Source organism: Dendrobates tinctorius, unplaced genomic scaffold (genome assembly GCF_039654945.1).
Source record: "Dendrobates tinctorius isolate UK_male_01 unplaced genomic scaffold, ASM3965494v1 ptg000332l, whole genome shotgun sequence".
NCBI classification, from domain to species: domain Eukaryota; kingdom Metazoa; phylum Chordata; class Amphibia; order Anura; family Dendrobatidae; genus Dendrobates; species Dendrobates tinctorius.
Window position 1 is genome coordinate 10,028,826 of NW_027361998.1, and position 13,566 is coordinate 10,042,391.

The window sequence follows — 13,566 nt, forward strand, 5'->3', positions numbered from 1 at the left end:
GATACATGATAAGATCCTGTCTGCAATCACCACTAGGGGGAGCTCCCTGTATACAGAGATACATGATAAGATCCTATCTGCAGCCACCACTAGGGGGAGCTCCCTGTATACAGAGATGCATGATAAGAACCTGTCTGCAGCCACCACTAGGGAGAGCTCCCTGTATACAGAGATACATGATAAGATCCTGTCTGCAGCCACCACTAGGGGGAGCTCCCTGTATACAGAGATACATGATAAGATCCTGTCTGCAGCCACCACCAGGGGGAGCTCCCTGTATATAGGGATACATGATAAGATCCTGTCTCCAGCCACCACTAGGTGGAGCTCCCTGTATACAGAGATACATGATAAGATCCAGTATGCAGCCACCACTAGGGGGAGCTCCCTGAGTACAGAGATACATGATAAGATCCTGTCTGCAATCACCACTAGGGGGAGCTCCCTGTATACAGAGATACATGATAAGATCCTGTCTGCAGCCACCACTAGGGGGAGCTCCCTGTATACAGAGATACATGATAAGATCTTGTCTGCAATGACCACTAGGGGTAGCTCACTGCATACAGAGATACATGATAAGATCCTGTCTGCAGCCACCACTAGGGGGAGCTCCCTGTAGACAGAGATACATGATAAGATCCTGTCTGCGGCCACCACTAGGGGGAGCTCCCTGTATACAGAGATACATGATAAGATCCTGTCTGCAGCCACCACTAGGGGGAGCTTCCTGTATACAGAGATACATGATAAGATCCTCTCTGCAACCACCACTAAGGGGAGCTCCCTGTATACAGAGATACATGATAAGATCCTGTCTGCAGCCACCACTAGGGGGAGCTCCCTGTATACAGAGATAAATGATAAGATCCTGTCTGCAATCACCACTAGGGGGAGCTCCCTGTATACAGAGATACATGATAAGATCCTGTCTGTGGCCACCACTAGGGGGAGCTCCCTGTATACAGAGGTACATAATAAGATCGTGTCTGCGGCCACCACTAGGGGGAGCTCCCTGTATACAGAGATACATGATAAGATTCTGTCTGCGGCCACCACTAGGTGGAGCTCCCTGTATACAGAGATACATGATAAGATCCTGTCTGCGGAGACCACTAGGGGGAGCTCACTGTATACAGAGATGCATGATAAGAACCTGTCTGCAGCCACCACTAGGGAGAGCTCCCTGTATACAGAGATACATGATAAGATCCTGTCTGCAGCCACCACTAGGGGGAGCTCCCTGTATACAGAGATACATGATAAGATCCTGTCTGCAGCCACCACTAGGGGGAGCTCCCTGTATACAGAGATACATGATAAGATCCTGTCTGCAGCCACCACTAGGGGGAGCTCCCTGTATACAGAGATACATGATAAGATCTTGTCTGCAATGACCACTAGGGGTAGCTCACTGCATACAGAGATACATGATAAGATTCTGTCTGCAGCCACCACTAGGGGGAGCTCCCTGTAGACAGAGATACATGATAAGATCCTGTCTGCGGCCACCACTAGGGGGAGCTCCCTGTATACAGAGATACATGATAAGATCCTGTCTGCAGCCACCACTAGGGGGAGCTCCCTGTATACAGAGATACATGATAAGATCCTCTCTGCAACCACCACTAAGGGGAGCTCCCTGTATACAGAGATACATGATAAGATCCTGTCTGCAGCCACCACTAGGGGGAGCTCCCTGTACACAGAGATAAATGATAAGATCCTGTCTGCAATCACCACTAGGGGGAGCTCCCTGTATACAGAGATACATGATAAGATCCTGTCTGTGACCACCACTAGGGGGAGCTCCCTGTATACAGAGGTACATAATAAGATCGTGTCTGCGGCCACCACTAGGGGGAGCTCCCTGTATACAGAGATACATGATAAGATTCTGTCTGCGGCCACCACTAGGGGGAGCTCCCTGTATACAGAGATACATGATAAGATCCTGTCTGCGGCCACCACTAGGGGGAGCTCCCTGTATACAGAGATGCATGATAAGAACCTGTCTGCAGCCACCACTAGGGAGAGCTCCCTGTATACAGAGATACATGATAAGATCCTGTCTGCAGCCACCACTAGGGGGAGCTCCCTGTATACAGAGATACATGATAAGATCCTGTCTGCAGCCACCACTAGGGGGAGCTCCCTGTATATAGGGATACCTGATAAGATCCTGTCTTCAGCCACCACTAGGTGGAGCTCCGTGTATACAGAGATACATGATACGATCGTGTCTGCGGCCGCCACTAGGGGGAGCTTCCTGTATACAGAGATACATGATAAGATCCTGTCTGCGGCCACCACTAGGGGGAGCTCCCTGTAAACAGAGATACATGATAAGATCCTGTCTGCAGCCACCACTAGGGGGAGCTCCCAGTATACAGACATAAATGATAAGATCCTGTCTGCAGCCACCACTAAGGGGAGCTCTCTGTATACAGAGATACATGATAAGATCCTCTCTGCAACCACCACTAGGGGGAGCTCCCTGTATACAGAGATACATGATAAGATCCTGTCTGCAGCCACCAGTAGGGGGATCTCCCTGTATACAGAGATACATGATGAGATCCTGTCTGCAGCCACCACTAGGGGGAGCTCCCTGTATACAGAGATAAATGATAAGATCCTGTCTGCAGCCACCACTAGGGGGAGCTCCCTGTATACAGAGATACATGATAAGATCCTGTCTGCAGTCTCCACTAGGGGGAGCTCCCTGTATACAGAGATACTGTACATGATAAGATCCTGTCTGCAGCCACCACTAGGGGGAGCTCCCTGTATACAGAGATACATGATAAGATCATGTCTGCGGCCACCACTAGGGGGAGCTCCCTGTGTACAGAGATACATGATAAGATTATGTCTGCAGCCACCACTAGGGGGAGCTCCCTGTATACAGAGATACATGATAAGATCCTGTCTGCAGCCACCACTAGGGGGAGCTCCCTGTATACAGAAATAAATGATAAGATCCTGTCTGCAATCACCACTAGGGGGAGCTCCCTGTATACAGAGACACATGATAAGATCCTGTCTGCGGCCACCACTAGGGGGAGTTCCCTGTATACCGAGATACATGATAAGATCCTGTCTGCAATCACCACTAGGGGGAGCTCCCTGTATACAGAGACACATGATAAGATCCTGTCTGCGGCCACCACTAGGGGGAGTTCCCTGTATACCGAGATACATGATAAGATCATGTCTGCGGCCACCACTAGGGGGAGCTCCCAGTGTACAGAGATACATGATAAGATTATGTCTGCAGCCACCACTAGGGGGAGCTCCCTGTATACAGAGATACATGATAAGATCCTGTCTGCAGCCACCACTAGGGGGAGCTCCCTGTATACAGAAATAAATGATAAGATCCTGTCTGCAATCACCACTAGGGGGAGCTCCCTGTATACAGAGACACATGATAAGATCCTGTCTGCGGCCACCACTAGGGGGAGTTCCCTGTATACCGAGATATATGATAAGATCGTGTCTGCGGCCACTACTAGGGGGAGCTCCCTGTATACAGAGACACATGATAAGATCCTGTCTGCGGCCACCACTAGGGGGAGTTCCCTGTATACCGAGATACATGATAAGATCGTGTCTGCGGCCACTACTAGGGGGAGCTCTCTGTATACAGAGATACATGATAAGATCCTGTCTGCAGCCACCAGTAGGGGGATCTCCCTGTATACAGAGATACATGATAAGATCCTGTCTGCAGTCACCACTAGGGGGAGCTCCCTGTATACAGAGATAAATGATAAGATCCTGTCTGCAATCACCACTAGGGGGAGCTCCCTGTATACAGAGACACATGATAAGATCCTGTCTGCGGCCACCACTAGGGGGAGCTCCCTGTATACAGAGATACATGATAAGATCGTGTCTGCGGCCACCACTAAGGGGAGCTCTCTGTATACAGAGATACATGATAAGATCCTCTCTGCAACCACCACTAGGGGGAGCTCCCTGTATACAGAGATACATGATAAGATCCTGTCTGCAGCCACCAGTAGGGGGATCTCCCTGTATACAGAGATACATGATAAGATCCTGTCTGCAGCCACCACTAGGGGGAGCTCCCTGTATACAGAGATAAATGATAAGATCCTGTCTGCAGCCACCACTAGGGGGAGCTCCCTGTATACAGAGATACATGATAAGATCCTGTCTGCAGTCTCCACTAGGGGGAGCTCCCTGTATACAGAGATACTGTACATGATAAGATCCTGTCTGCAGCCACCACTAGGGGGAGCTCCCTGTATACAGAGATACATGATAAGATCATGTCTGCGGCCACCACTAGGGGGAGCTCCCTGTGTACAGAGATACATGATAAGATTATGTCTGCAGTCACCACTAGGGGGAGCTCCCTGTATACAGAGATACATGATAAGATCCTGTCTGCAGCCACCACTAGGGGGAGCTCCCTGTATACAGAAATAAATGATAAGATCCTGTCTGCAATCACCACTAGGGGGAGCTCCCTGTTTACAGAGACACATGATAAGATCCTGTCTGCGGCCACCACTAGGAAAAGTTCCCTGTATACCGAGATACATGATAAGATCCTGTCTGCAATCACCACTAGGGGGAGCTCCCTGTATACAGAGACACATGATAAGATCCTGTCTGCGGCCACCACTAGGGGGAGTTCCCTGTATACCGAGATACATGATAAGATCATGTCTGCGGCCACCACTAGGGGGAGCTCCCTGTGTACAGAGATACATGATAAGATTATGTCTGCAGCCACCACTAGGGGGAGCTCCCTGTATACAGAGATACATGATAAGATCCTGTCTGCAGCCACCACTAGGGGGAGCTCCCTGTATACAGAAATAAATGATAAGATCCTGTCTGCAATCACCACTAGGGGGAGCTCCCTGTATACAGAGACACATGATAAGATCCTGTCTGCGGCCACCACTAGGGGGAGTTCCCTGTATACCGAGATATATGATAAGATCGTGTCTGCGGCCACTACTAGGGGGAGCTCCCTGTATACAGAGACACATGATAAGATCCTGTCTGCGGCCACCACTAGGGGGAGTTCCCTGTATACCGAGATACATGATAAGAACGTGTCTGCGGCCACTACTAGGGGGAGCTCTCTGTATACAGAGATACATGATAAGATCCTGTCTGCAGCCACCAGTAGGGGGATCTCCCTGTATACAGAGATACATGATAAGATCCTGTCTGCAGTCACCACTAGGGGGAGCTCCCTGTATACAGAGATAAATGATAAGATCCTGTCTGCAATCACCACTAGGGGGAGCTCCCTGTATACAGAGACACATGATAAGATCCTGTCTGCGGCCACCACTAGGGGGAGCTCCCTGTATACAGAGATACATGATAAGATCGTGTCTGCGGCCACCACTAGGGGGAGCTCCCTGTATACAGAGATACATGATAAGATCCTGTCTGTGGCCACCACTAGGGGGAGCTCCCTGTATACAGAGATACATGATAACATCCTGTCTGCGGCCACCACTAGGGGGAGCTCCCTGCATACAGAAATGCATGATAAGAACCTGTCTGCAGCCACCACTAGGGGGAGCTCCCTGTATACAGAGATATATGATAAGATCCTGTCTTCAGTCACCACTAGGGGGAGCTCCCTGTATACAGGGATACATGATAAGATCCTGTCTGCAGCGACCCCTAGGGGGAGCTCCCTGTATAGGGATACATGATAAGATCCTGTCTCCAGCCACCACTAGATGGAGCTCCCTGTATACAGAGATACATGATAAGATCCTGTCTGCAGCCACCACTAGGGGGAGCTCCCTGTATACAGAGATACATGATAAGATCCTGTCTGCAGTCACCACTAGGGGGAGCTCCCTGTATACAGAGATACTGTACATGATAAGATCCTGTCTGCAGCCACCACTAGAGGGAGCTCCCTGTATACAGAGATACATGATAAGATCATGTCTGCGGCCACCACTAGGGGGAGCTCCCTGTGTACAGAGATACATGATAAGATTATGTCTGCAGCCACCACTAGGGGGAGCTCCCTGTATACAGAGATACATGATAAGATCCTGTCTGCAGCCACCACTAGGGGGAGCTCCCTTTATACAGAAATAAATGATAAGATCCTGTCTGCAATCACCACTAGGGGGAGCTCCCTGTATACAGAGACACATGATAAGATCCTGTCTGCGGCCACCACTAGGGGGAGTTCCCTGTATACCGAGATACATGATAAGATCGTGTCTGCGGCCACTACTAGGGGGAGCTCTCTGTATACAGAGATGCATGATAAGAACCTGTCCGCAGCCACCACTAGGGGGAGTGTTGTGAGTTCATTTTCCCCTTCACTACTGAGGCCCGAGGAACTCCCTCTTCTGGTGAAGAAAGGTAGTGAGCCTGATTGTCAAACACCTGGGGCTGATGATGATGACTGGCTGAGTGGAGTTAATGACTGGATATAAGGCTGCCGACGCCCTTCTGGCCTGCGGGTGATTTCTCTGTGGACTTCTAGGAAACCAGTCTGATTCCTGCTCATCTAAAGCTAAGATTTCTGCTTTGCCTTTTTGCATTAGTGTTTTGTTTTCCTTGCTTTTCTGGATTCTGCCATTCCCTGCTGGGGTGAGCTGAATCTCCTTTTGCCTGTTGCTCTGTCTTCAGAATATTCCTGAGTACTGACATAGTCTTTTTGAAGCCTAGCGTCTTCAGGGTCTTTTTTACTGTCAGTTTGTTGGCTCTTATTTTCATAGGGTTTTTTCACGGATTGCAGACAGCAGCCTTCCTGTCCTTTCCTATCTAAGCTAGCTTGGGCCCCATCTTTGCTCAGTCTATCTTTCTGTCTGTGTTTTGTTCTTTCTTCTTGCTTCACCGTCATTATATGTGGGGGGCTGCCTTTTGCTTTGGGGTCTGCTCTGGGGCAGTTTACATTTCCCTTTCTGTCTTTAGGCTATGTAGTCCTCCGGCTGTGATCGAGGGACCTAGGGCATCGTAGGAGCCCCCCACGGCTACTGCTAGTTGTGTTGATAGGTTCAGGGGTCTGCAATCCGATAGCTGTCAACTTCTCTGGTTTTCTGGACTTAGCTAGCACTTCTATTTTTGCCTCCTACGGTGACTCACTCATAACAGAATCACCCGCCATACCGCAGATCCTAGGGTACTCAATTGCAGGAAAGAATTGTATATATAAAAAAAAAAAATAAATAAGTGTGTATATTTTTTCCTCTATATCTCTGAGGCCGTAGGGGGAATTTTTTTTTCTCTCAATGGAGATAAAGGAATTGTCTGATCATGTGGAGCAGCTCGCTGCGGAAGTGAGGGGAATTTCCGCCTACCTTGCTCATTCACATGCTGCTGAACCAAAGATTCCTACACCTGATGTATTTTTTGGGGATCGGTCTAAATTTTTGAATTTCAAAAATAATTGTAAATTATTTTTTGCCTTGAAGCCTAACTCGTCAGGGAGCTCCGCGCAGCAGGTTAAAATTGTCATCTCTTTGCTGCGCGGCGATCCCCAGGATTGGGCGTTTTCTTTGAAACCAGATGATCCTATTCTGACTAATGTGAACACATTTTTTCAGGCCTTGGGGTTGTTGTATGACGAACCTAATGCCATTGATCAGGCTGAAAAGACCCTGCTGGCATTGAACCAGGGTCGTGATTCTGCAGAATTGTACTGTCAAAAATTCCGAAAGTGGGCGGTCCTTACTACCTGGAATGATAATGCCTTGGCTGCTCTCTTTCGGAAGGGGTTGTCAGAAGCCGTAAAAGATACTATGGTGGGATTTCCTGTTCCCTCTGGTCTTGACGATTCTATGTCTTTAGCCATTCAGGTTGATCGGCGTTTGCGCGAACGCAGAGCTGCACGAGAGGTGTTGCCACCTGTTGAACAGATGTCTGAACCTATGCAATGTGATAGAGTTTTTTCCAGAGAGCAGCGTCAGGAGTTCAGAAGGCGTAATAAGTTGTGTTTTTTCTGTGGAGATGCCTCGCATATTATTTCTGTCTGTCCTAAACGCGAGAAACGCTTTGCACACACGTTTTCTGTTGGTGGTGTTCAACCTAAGTTTCTTCTGGCTATTACTCTGATCTGCTCCCTGTCCACATTTTCCGCCAAGGCTTTTGTGGATTCGGGAGCAGCGCTAAACCTAATGGACTTGGATTTTGCTAAACGTTGTGGATTTCCGATGACACCTCTGCAGACGCCTATCCCTTTGAGGGGGATTGATGCTACTCCTTTGGCTAAAAATAAACCTCAGTTTTGGACCCAGGTGGTAATGCGGGTCGCCCCAGACCATCAAGAAAATTGCAGGTTTTTGGTGTTACATAATCTGCATGATACTATTGTTCTGGGGTTTCCCTGGTTACAAATTCATAATCCAGTTTTGGATTGGAAATCTGTGTCTGTGGTGAGTTGGGGTTGTCAGTGTGCCTTTAGTGAGGCTCCGGTGTTTTCCACCTCTCCTCAGTCGCATGATCTTCCTGATTATTTGGCGGACTTTTATGATGTATTTAGTGAGAATGAGTCTGCGTCTCTGCCTCCTCATAGGAGTTATGACTGTGCAATTGAACTGAGCCAGGGGTGTAAATTTCCCAAGGGTCGGCTCTTCAATTTATCTGTACCCGAGCACGAGGCTATGCGATCCTATATTAAGGAGGCGTTGGAGAAGGGTCATATTAGACCATCCTCGTCACCCTTAGGTGCCGGTTTCTTTTTTGTAGCCAAAAAGGATGGATCATTAAGACATTGTATTGATTATCATGCTCTCAACAAAATTACTGTTAAATATCAGTATCCGTTACCCCTTATTTCTGATCTATTCTCCAGAGTTAAAGGTGCTTGCTGGTTTACCAAGCTTGACTTCAGGGGGGCGTATAATCTTATTCGCATTAAGCATGGGGATGAATGGAAGACGGCGTTTAATACTCCGGAGGGACATTTTGAGTACCTGGTGATGCCTTTTGGGCTCACTAATGCCCCTTCTGTCTTCCAGTGCTTCATGAACGATATTTTCCGAGATTTTGTCGATAAATTTTTGATTATCTATCTGGATATTTTGATCTTCTCCAAGGAATGGGATTCTCATGTGGAACATATTCGGACTGTGTTCCGGATCTTGAGGGAGAATTCCCTGTATGTCAAAGGATCTAAATGCCTTTTTGGAGTACAGAGGATTTCTTTTTTGGGATTTATTTTGTCCCCGTCAACTACTGAAATGGACCCGGCCAAGGTACAGGCCATTTACGATTGGGTTCAGCCCACTTCTTTGAAGGCCCTCCAGAAGTTTTTGGGTTTTGCTAATTTTTATTGGAAATTTGTAGCAAAATTTTCTAGTATTGCCAAGCCATTGACTGATTTGACTAAGAAGGGTGCTGATGTGTTAAATTGGTCTCCGGAGGCTGTTTCTTCCTTTCAGGAGCTGAAGCGAAGATTCACCTCCGCCCCGGTTTTGCGGCAACCTGATGTCTCACTTCCATTCCAGGTAGAGGTGGATGCTTCTGAGATTGGTGTAGGAGCTGTTTTGTCCCAAAAGGATCCTGTAACATCTAAAATGAATCCCTGTGCTTTCTTTTCCCGAAAGTTCTCTCCATCTGAACGTAACTATGATGTGGGGAATCGGGAACTGTTAGCCATGAAATGGGCATTTGAGGAGTGAAGACATTGGTTGGAGGGAGCTAAGCATCAAGTCGTGGTCCTCACTGACCACAAGAATTTGATTTACCTAGAGTCGGCTAAGCGCTTGAAGCCTAGACAGGCTAGGTGGGCCTTGTTTTTTACACTTTTTGATTTTGTGGTTTCTTTTCTTCCTGGAACTAAGAATGTCAAGGCTGACACCCTCTCTAGGAGCTTCTTTGCTGATTCTCCTGTGGTGACCAAGCCTGCTACCATCTTAGGCGAAGGGGTAGTTCTTTCTGCCATCTCGCTCGATTTGAGACGTGCTCTGGAAGAGTTCCAGGAGGACAAACCTGAGCGTTGTCCCAATGGAAAGTTGTATGTTCCTGACCAGTGGAAGAGGAGAGTGATGTCTGAAGTTCATTGCTCTGCTTTGGCTGGTCATCCAGGTATTTTTGGTACTAGAGATCTGGTGAGTCGGTCTTTTTGGTGGCCCTCCTTGTCTCGTGATGTCAGGAATTTTGTGCAGTCCTGTGGGACGTGCTCCCGGTCTAAATCGTGTTCTCGCTCTAGTGGGTTGTTGATGCCTTTGCCTGTCCCCAAGAGGCCATGGACCCATATTTCAATGGATTTCATCTCTGATATGCCTGTCTCTCAAAGGATGACTGTTATTTGGGTGATTTGTGATAGGTTCTCTAAGATGGTTCATCTTGTACCACTCCCTAAGTTGCCGTCTTCCTCTGAATTGGTGCCCCTGTTTTTACAACAGGTGGTTCGCTTGCACGGGATTCCTGAGAACATTGTATCTGACAGAGGAGTCCAGTCTGTGTCTAGATTTTGGAGAACTTTCTGTTCCAAGCAGGCAATTCAGATGTCCTTCTCCTCTGCTTTTCACCCTCAGACCAACGGGCAGACAGAGAAAACAAACCAGACCTTGGAGTCATATTTGAGATGTTATATTTCTGCTGACCAGGATGATTGGGTTTCATTTTTGCCCTTGGCCGAATTTGCTTTAAATAATAGAGCTAGTTCTGCCACTTTGATGTCACCTTTTTTTTGTAATTTTGGGTTTCATTCTCAATTTTCTTCAGGGCAGGTGGAGCCCTCTGCCTGCCCAGGTGTTAACACTGTGGTGGAGAGAATGCACCAGATCTGGGACCAAGTGGTGGATAAGTTATCTCTCTCCCAGGAAAAGGCCCAGCGGTTTTCCAACTGACATAGGACCATTGGTCCCCAGTTTAAGGTTGGTGATATGGTGTGGTTATCATCAAAAAATATTGCTATGAAGGTGGCTTCTCCTAAGTTTAAGCCTAGATTTATTGGACCTTACAAGATTTTGGAGATTATTAATCCGGTCTCTTTTCGTTTGGCTCTTCCTGTCACATTTAAAATCCATAATGTGTTCCATAAATCTTTGTTGAAGAGGTTTGTTGAACCTGTTGTTCCGGGGGTTGCACCTCCAGACCCTGTATTGGTTGAAGGTAACATGGAATATGAGGTAGAGAACATACTGGATTCCCGTCTGGCTAGACGGAGACTCCAGTATTTGGCTAAGTGGAAGGGTTATGGTCAGGAGGATAATTCCTGGATCTCTGCCTCTGATATTCATGCCAAAAGATTGGTGCGTGCCTTTCATCGGACTCACCCTGATCGCCCTGGTGGCGTGGTTGTGGGTTCGGTGACCCCTCCTCAAGGGGGAGGTACTGTTGTGAGTTCATTTTCCCCTTCACTACTGAGGCCCGAGGAACTCCCTCTTCTGGTGAAGAAAGGTAGTGAGCCTGATTGTCAAACACCTGGGGCTGATGATGATGACTGGCTGAGTGGAGTTAATGACTGGATATAAGGCTGCCGACGCCCTTCTGGCCTGCGGGTGATTTCTCTGTGGACTTCTAGGAAAACAGTCTGATTCCTGCTCATCTAAAGCTAAGATTTCTGCTTTGCCTTTTTGCATTAGTGTTTTGTTTTCCTTGCTTTTCTGGATTCTGCCATTCCCTGCTGGGGTGAGCTGAATCTCCTTTTGCCTGTTGCTCTGTCTTCAGAATATTCCTGAGTACTGACATAGTCTTTTTGAAGCCTAGCGTCTTCAGGGTAGTTTTTACTGTCAGTTTGTTGACTTTTATTTTCATAGGGTTTTTTAACGGATTGCAGACAGCAGCCTTCCTGTCCTTTCCTATCTAAAGCTAGCTTGGGCCCCATCTTTGCTCAGTCTATCTTTCTGTCTGTGTTTTGTTCTTTCTTCTTGCTTCACCGTCATTATATGTGGGGGGCTGCCTTTTGCTTTGGGGTCTGCTCTGGGGCAGTTAAGATTTCCCTTTCTGTCTTTAGGCTATGTAGTCCTCCGGCTGTGATCGAGGGGCCTAGGCATCGTAGGAGCCCCCCACGGCTAATGCTAGTTGTGTTGATAGGTTCAGGGGTCTGCAATCCGATAGCTGTCAACTTCTCTGGTTTTCTGGACTTAGCTAGCACTTCTATTTTTGCCTCCTACGGCGACTCACTCATAACAGGGGAGCTCCCTGTATATAGGGATACATGATAAGATCCTGTCTCCAGCCACCACTAGGTGGAGCTCCCTGTATACAGAGATACATGATAAGATCCTGCCTGCAGCCACCATTAGGGGGAGCTCCCTGTATACAGAGATACATGATAAGATACTGTCTGCAGTCACCACTAGGGGGAGCTCCCTGTATACACAGATACATGATAAGATTCTGTCTGCAGTCACCACTAGGGGGAGCTCCCTGTATACAGAGATACATGATAAGATCCTGTCTGCAGCCACCACTAGGGGGAGCTCCCTGTATACAGAGATACATGATAAGATCCTGTCTGCAGTCACCACTAGGGGGAGCTCCCTGTATACAGATATGCATGATAAGAACCTGTCTGCAGTCACCACTGGGGGGGAGCTCCCTGTATATAGAGATACATGATAAGATCCTGTCTGCAGCCACCACTAGGGGGAGCTCCCTGTATACAGAGATACATGATTAGATCCTGTCTGCAGCCACCACTAGGGGGAGCTACCTGTATATAGGGATACATGATAAGAACCTGTATGCAGCCACCACTAGGGGGAGGTCCCTGTATACAGAGATACATGATAAGATCCTGTCTGCAGCCACCACTAGGGGGAGCTCCCTGTATACAGAGATACATGATTAGATCCTGTCTGCAGCCACCACTAGGGGGAGCTACCTGTATATAGGGATACATGATAAGATTCTGTCTCCAGCCACCACTAGGTGGAGCTCCCTGTATACAGAGATACATGATAAGAACCTGTATGCAGCCACCACTAGGGGGAGGTCCCTGTATACAGAGATACATGATAAGATCCTGTCTGCAGTCACCACTAGGGGGAGCTCCCTGTATACAGAGATACATGATAAGATCCTGTCTGCAGTCACCACTAGGGGGAGCTCCCTGCATACAGAGATACATGATAAGATCCTGTATGCAGCCACCACTAGGGGGAGGTCCCTGTATACAGAGATACATGATAAGATCCTGTCTGCAGTCACCACTAGGGGGAGCTCCCTGTATACAGAGATACATGATAAGATCCTGTCTGTGGCCACCACTAGGGGGAGCTCCCTGTATACAGAGATACATGATAAGATCGTGTCTGCGTCCACCACTACGGGGAGCTCCCTTTATACAGAGATACATGATAAGATCCTGTCTGCGGCCACTACTAGGGGGAACTCCCTGTAGACAGAGATACATGATAAGATCCTGTCTGCGGCCACCACTAGAGGGAGCTCCCTGTATACAGAGATACATGATAAGATCCTGTCTGCAGCCACCACTAGGGGAAGCTCTCTGTATACAGAGATACATGATAAGATCCTCTCTGCAACCACTACTAGGGGGAGCTCCTTGTATACAGAGATACATGATAAGATCCTGTCTGCAGCCACCACTAGGGGGAGCTCCCTGTATACAGAGATACA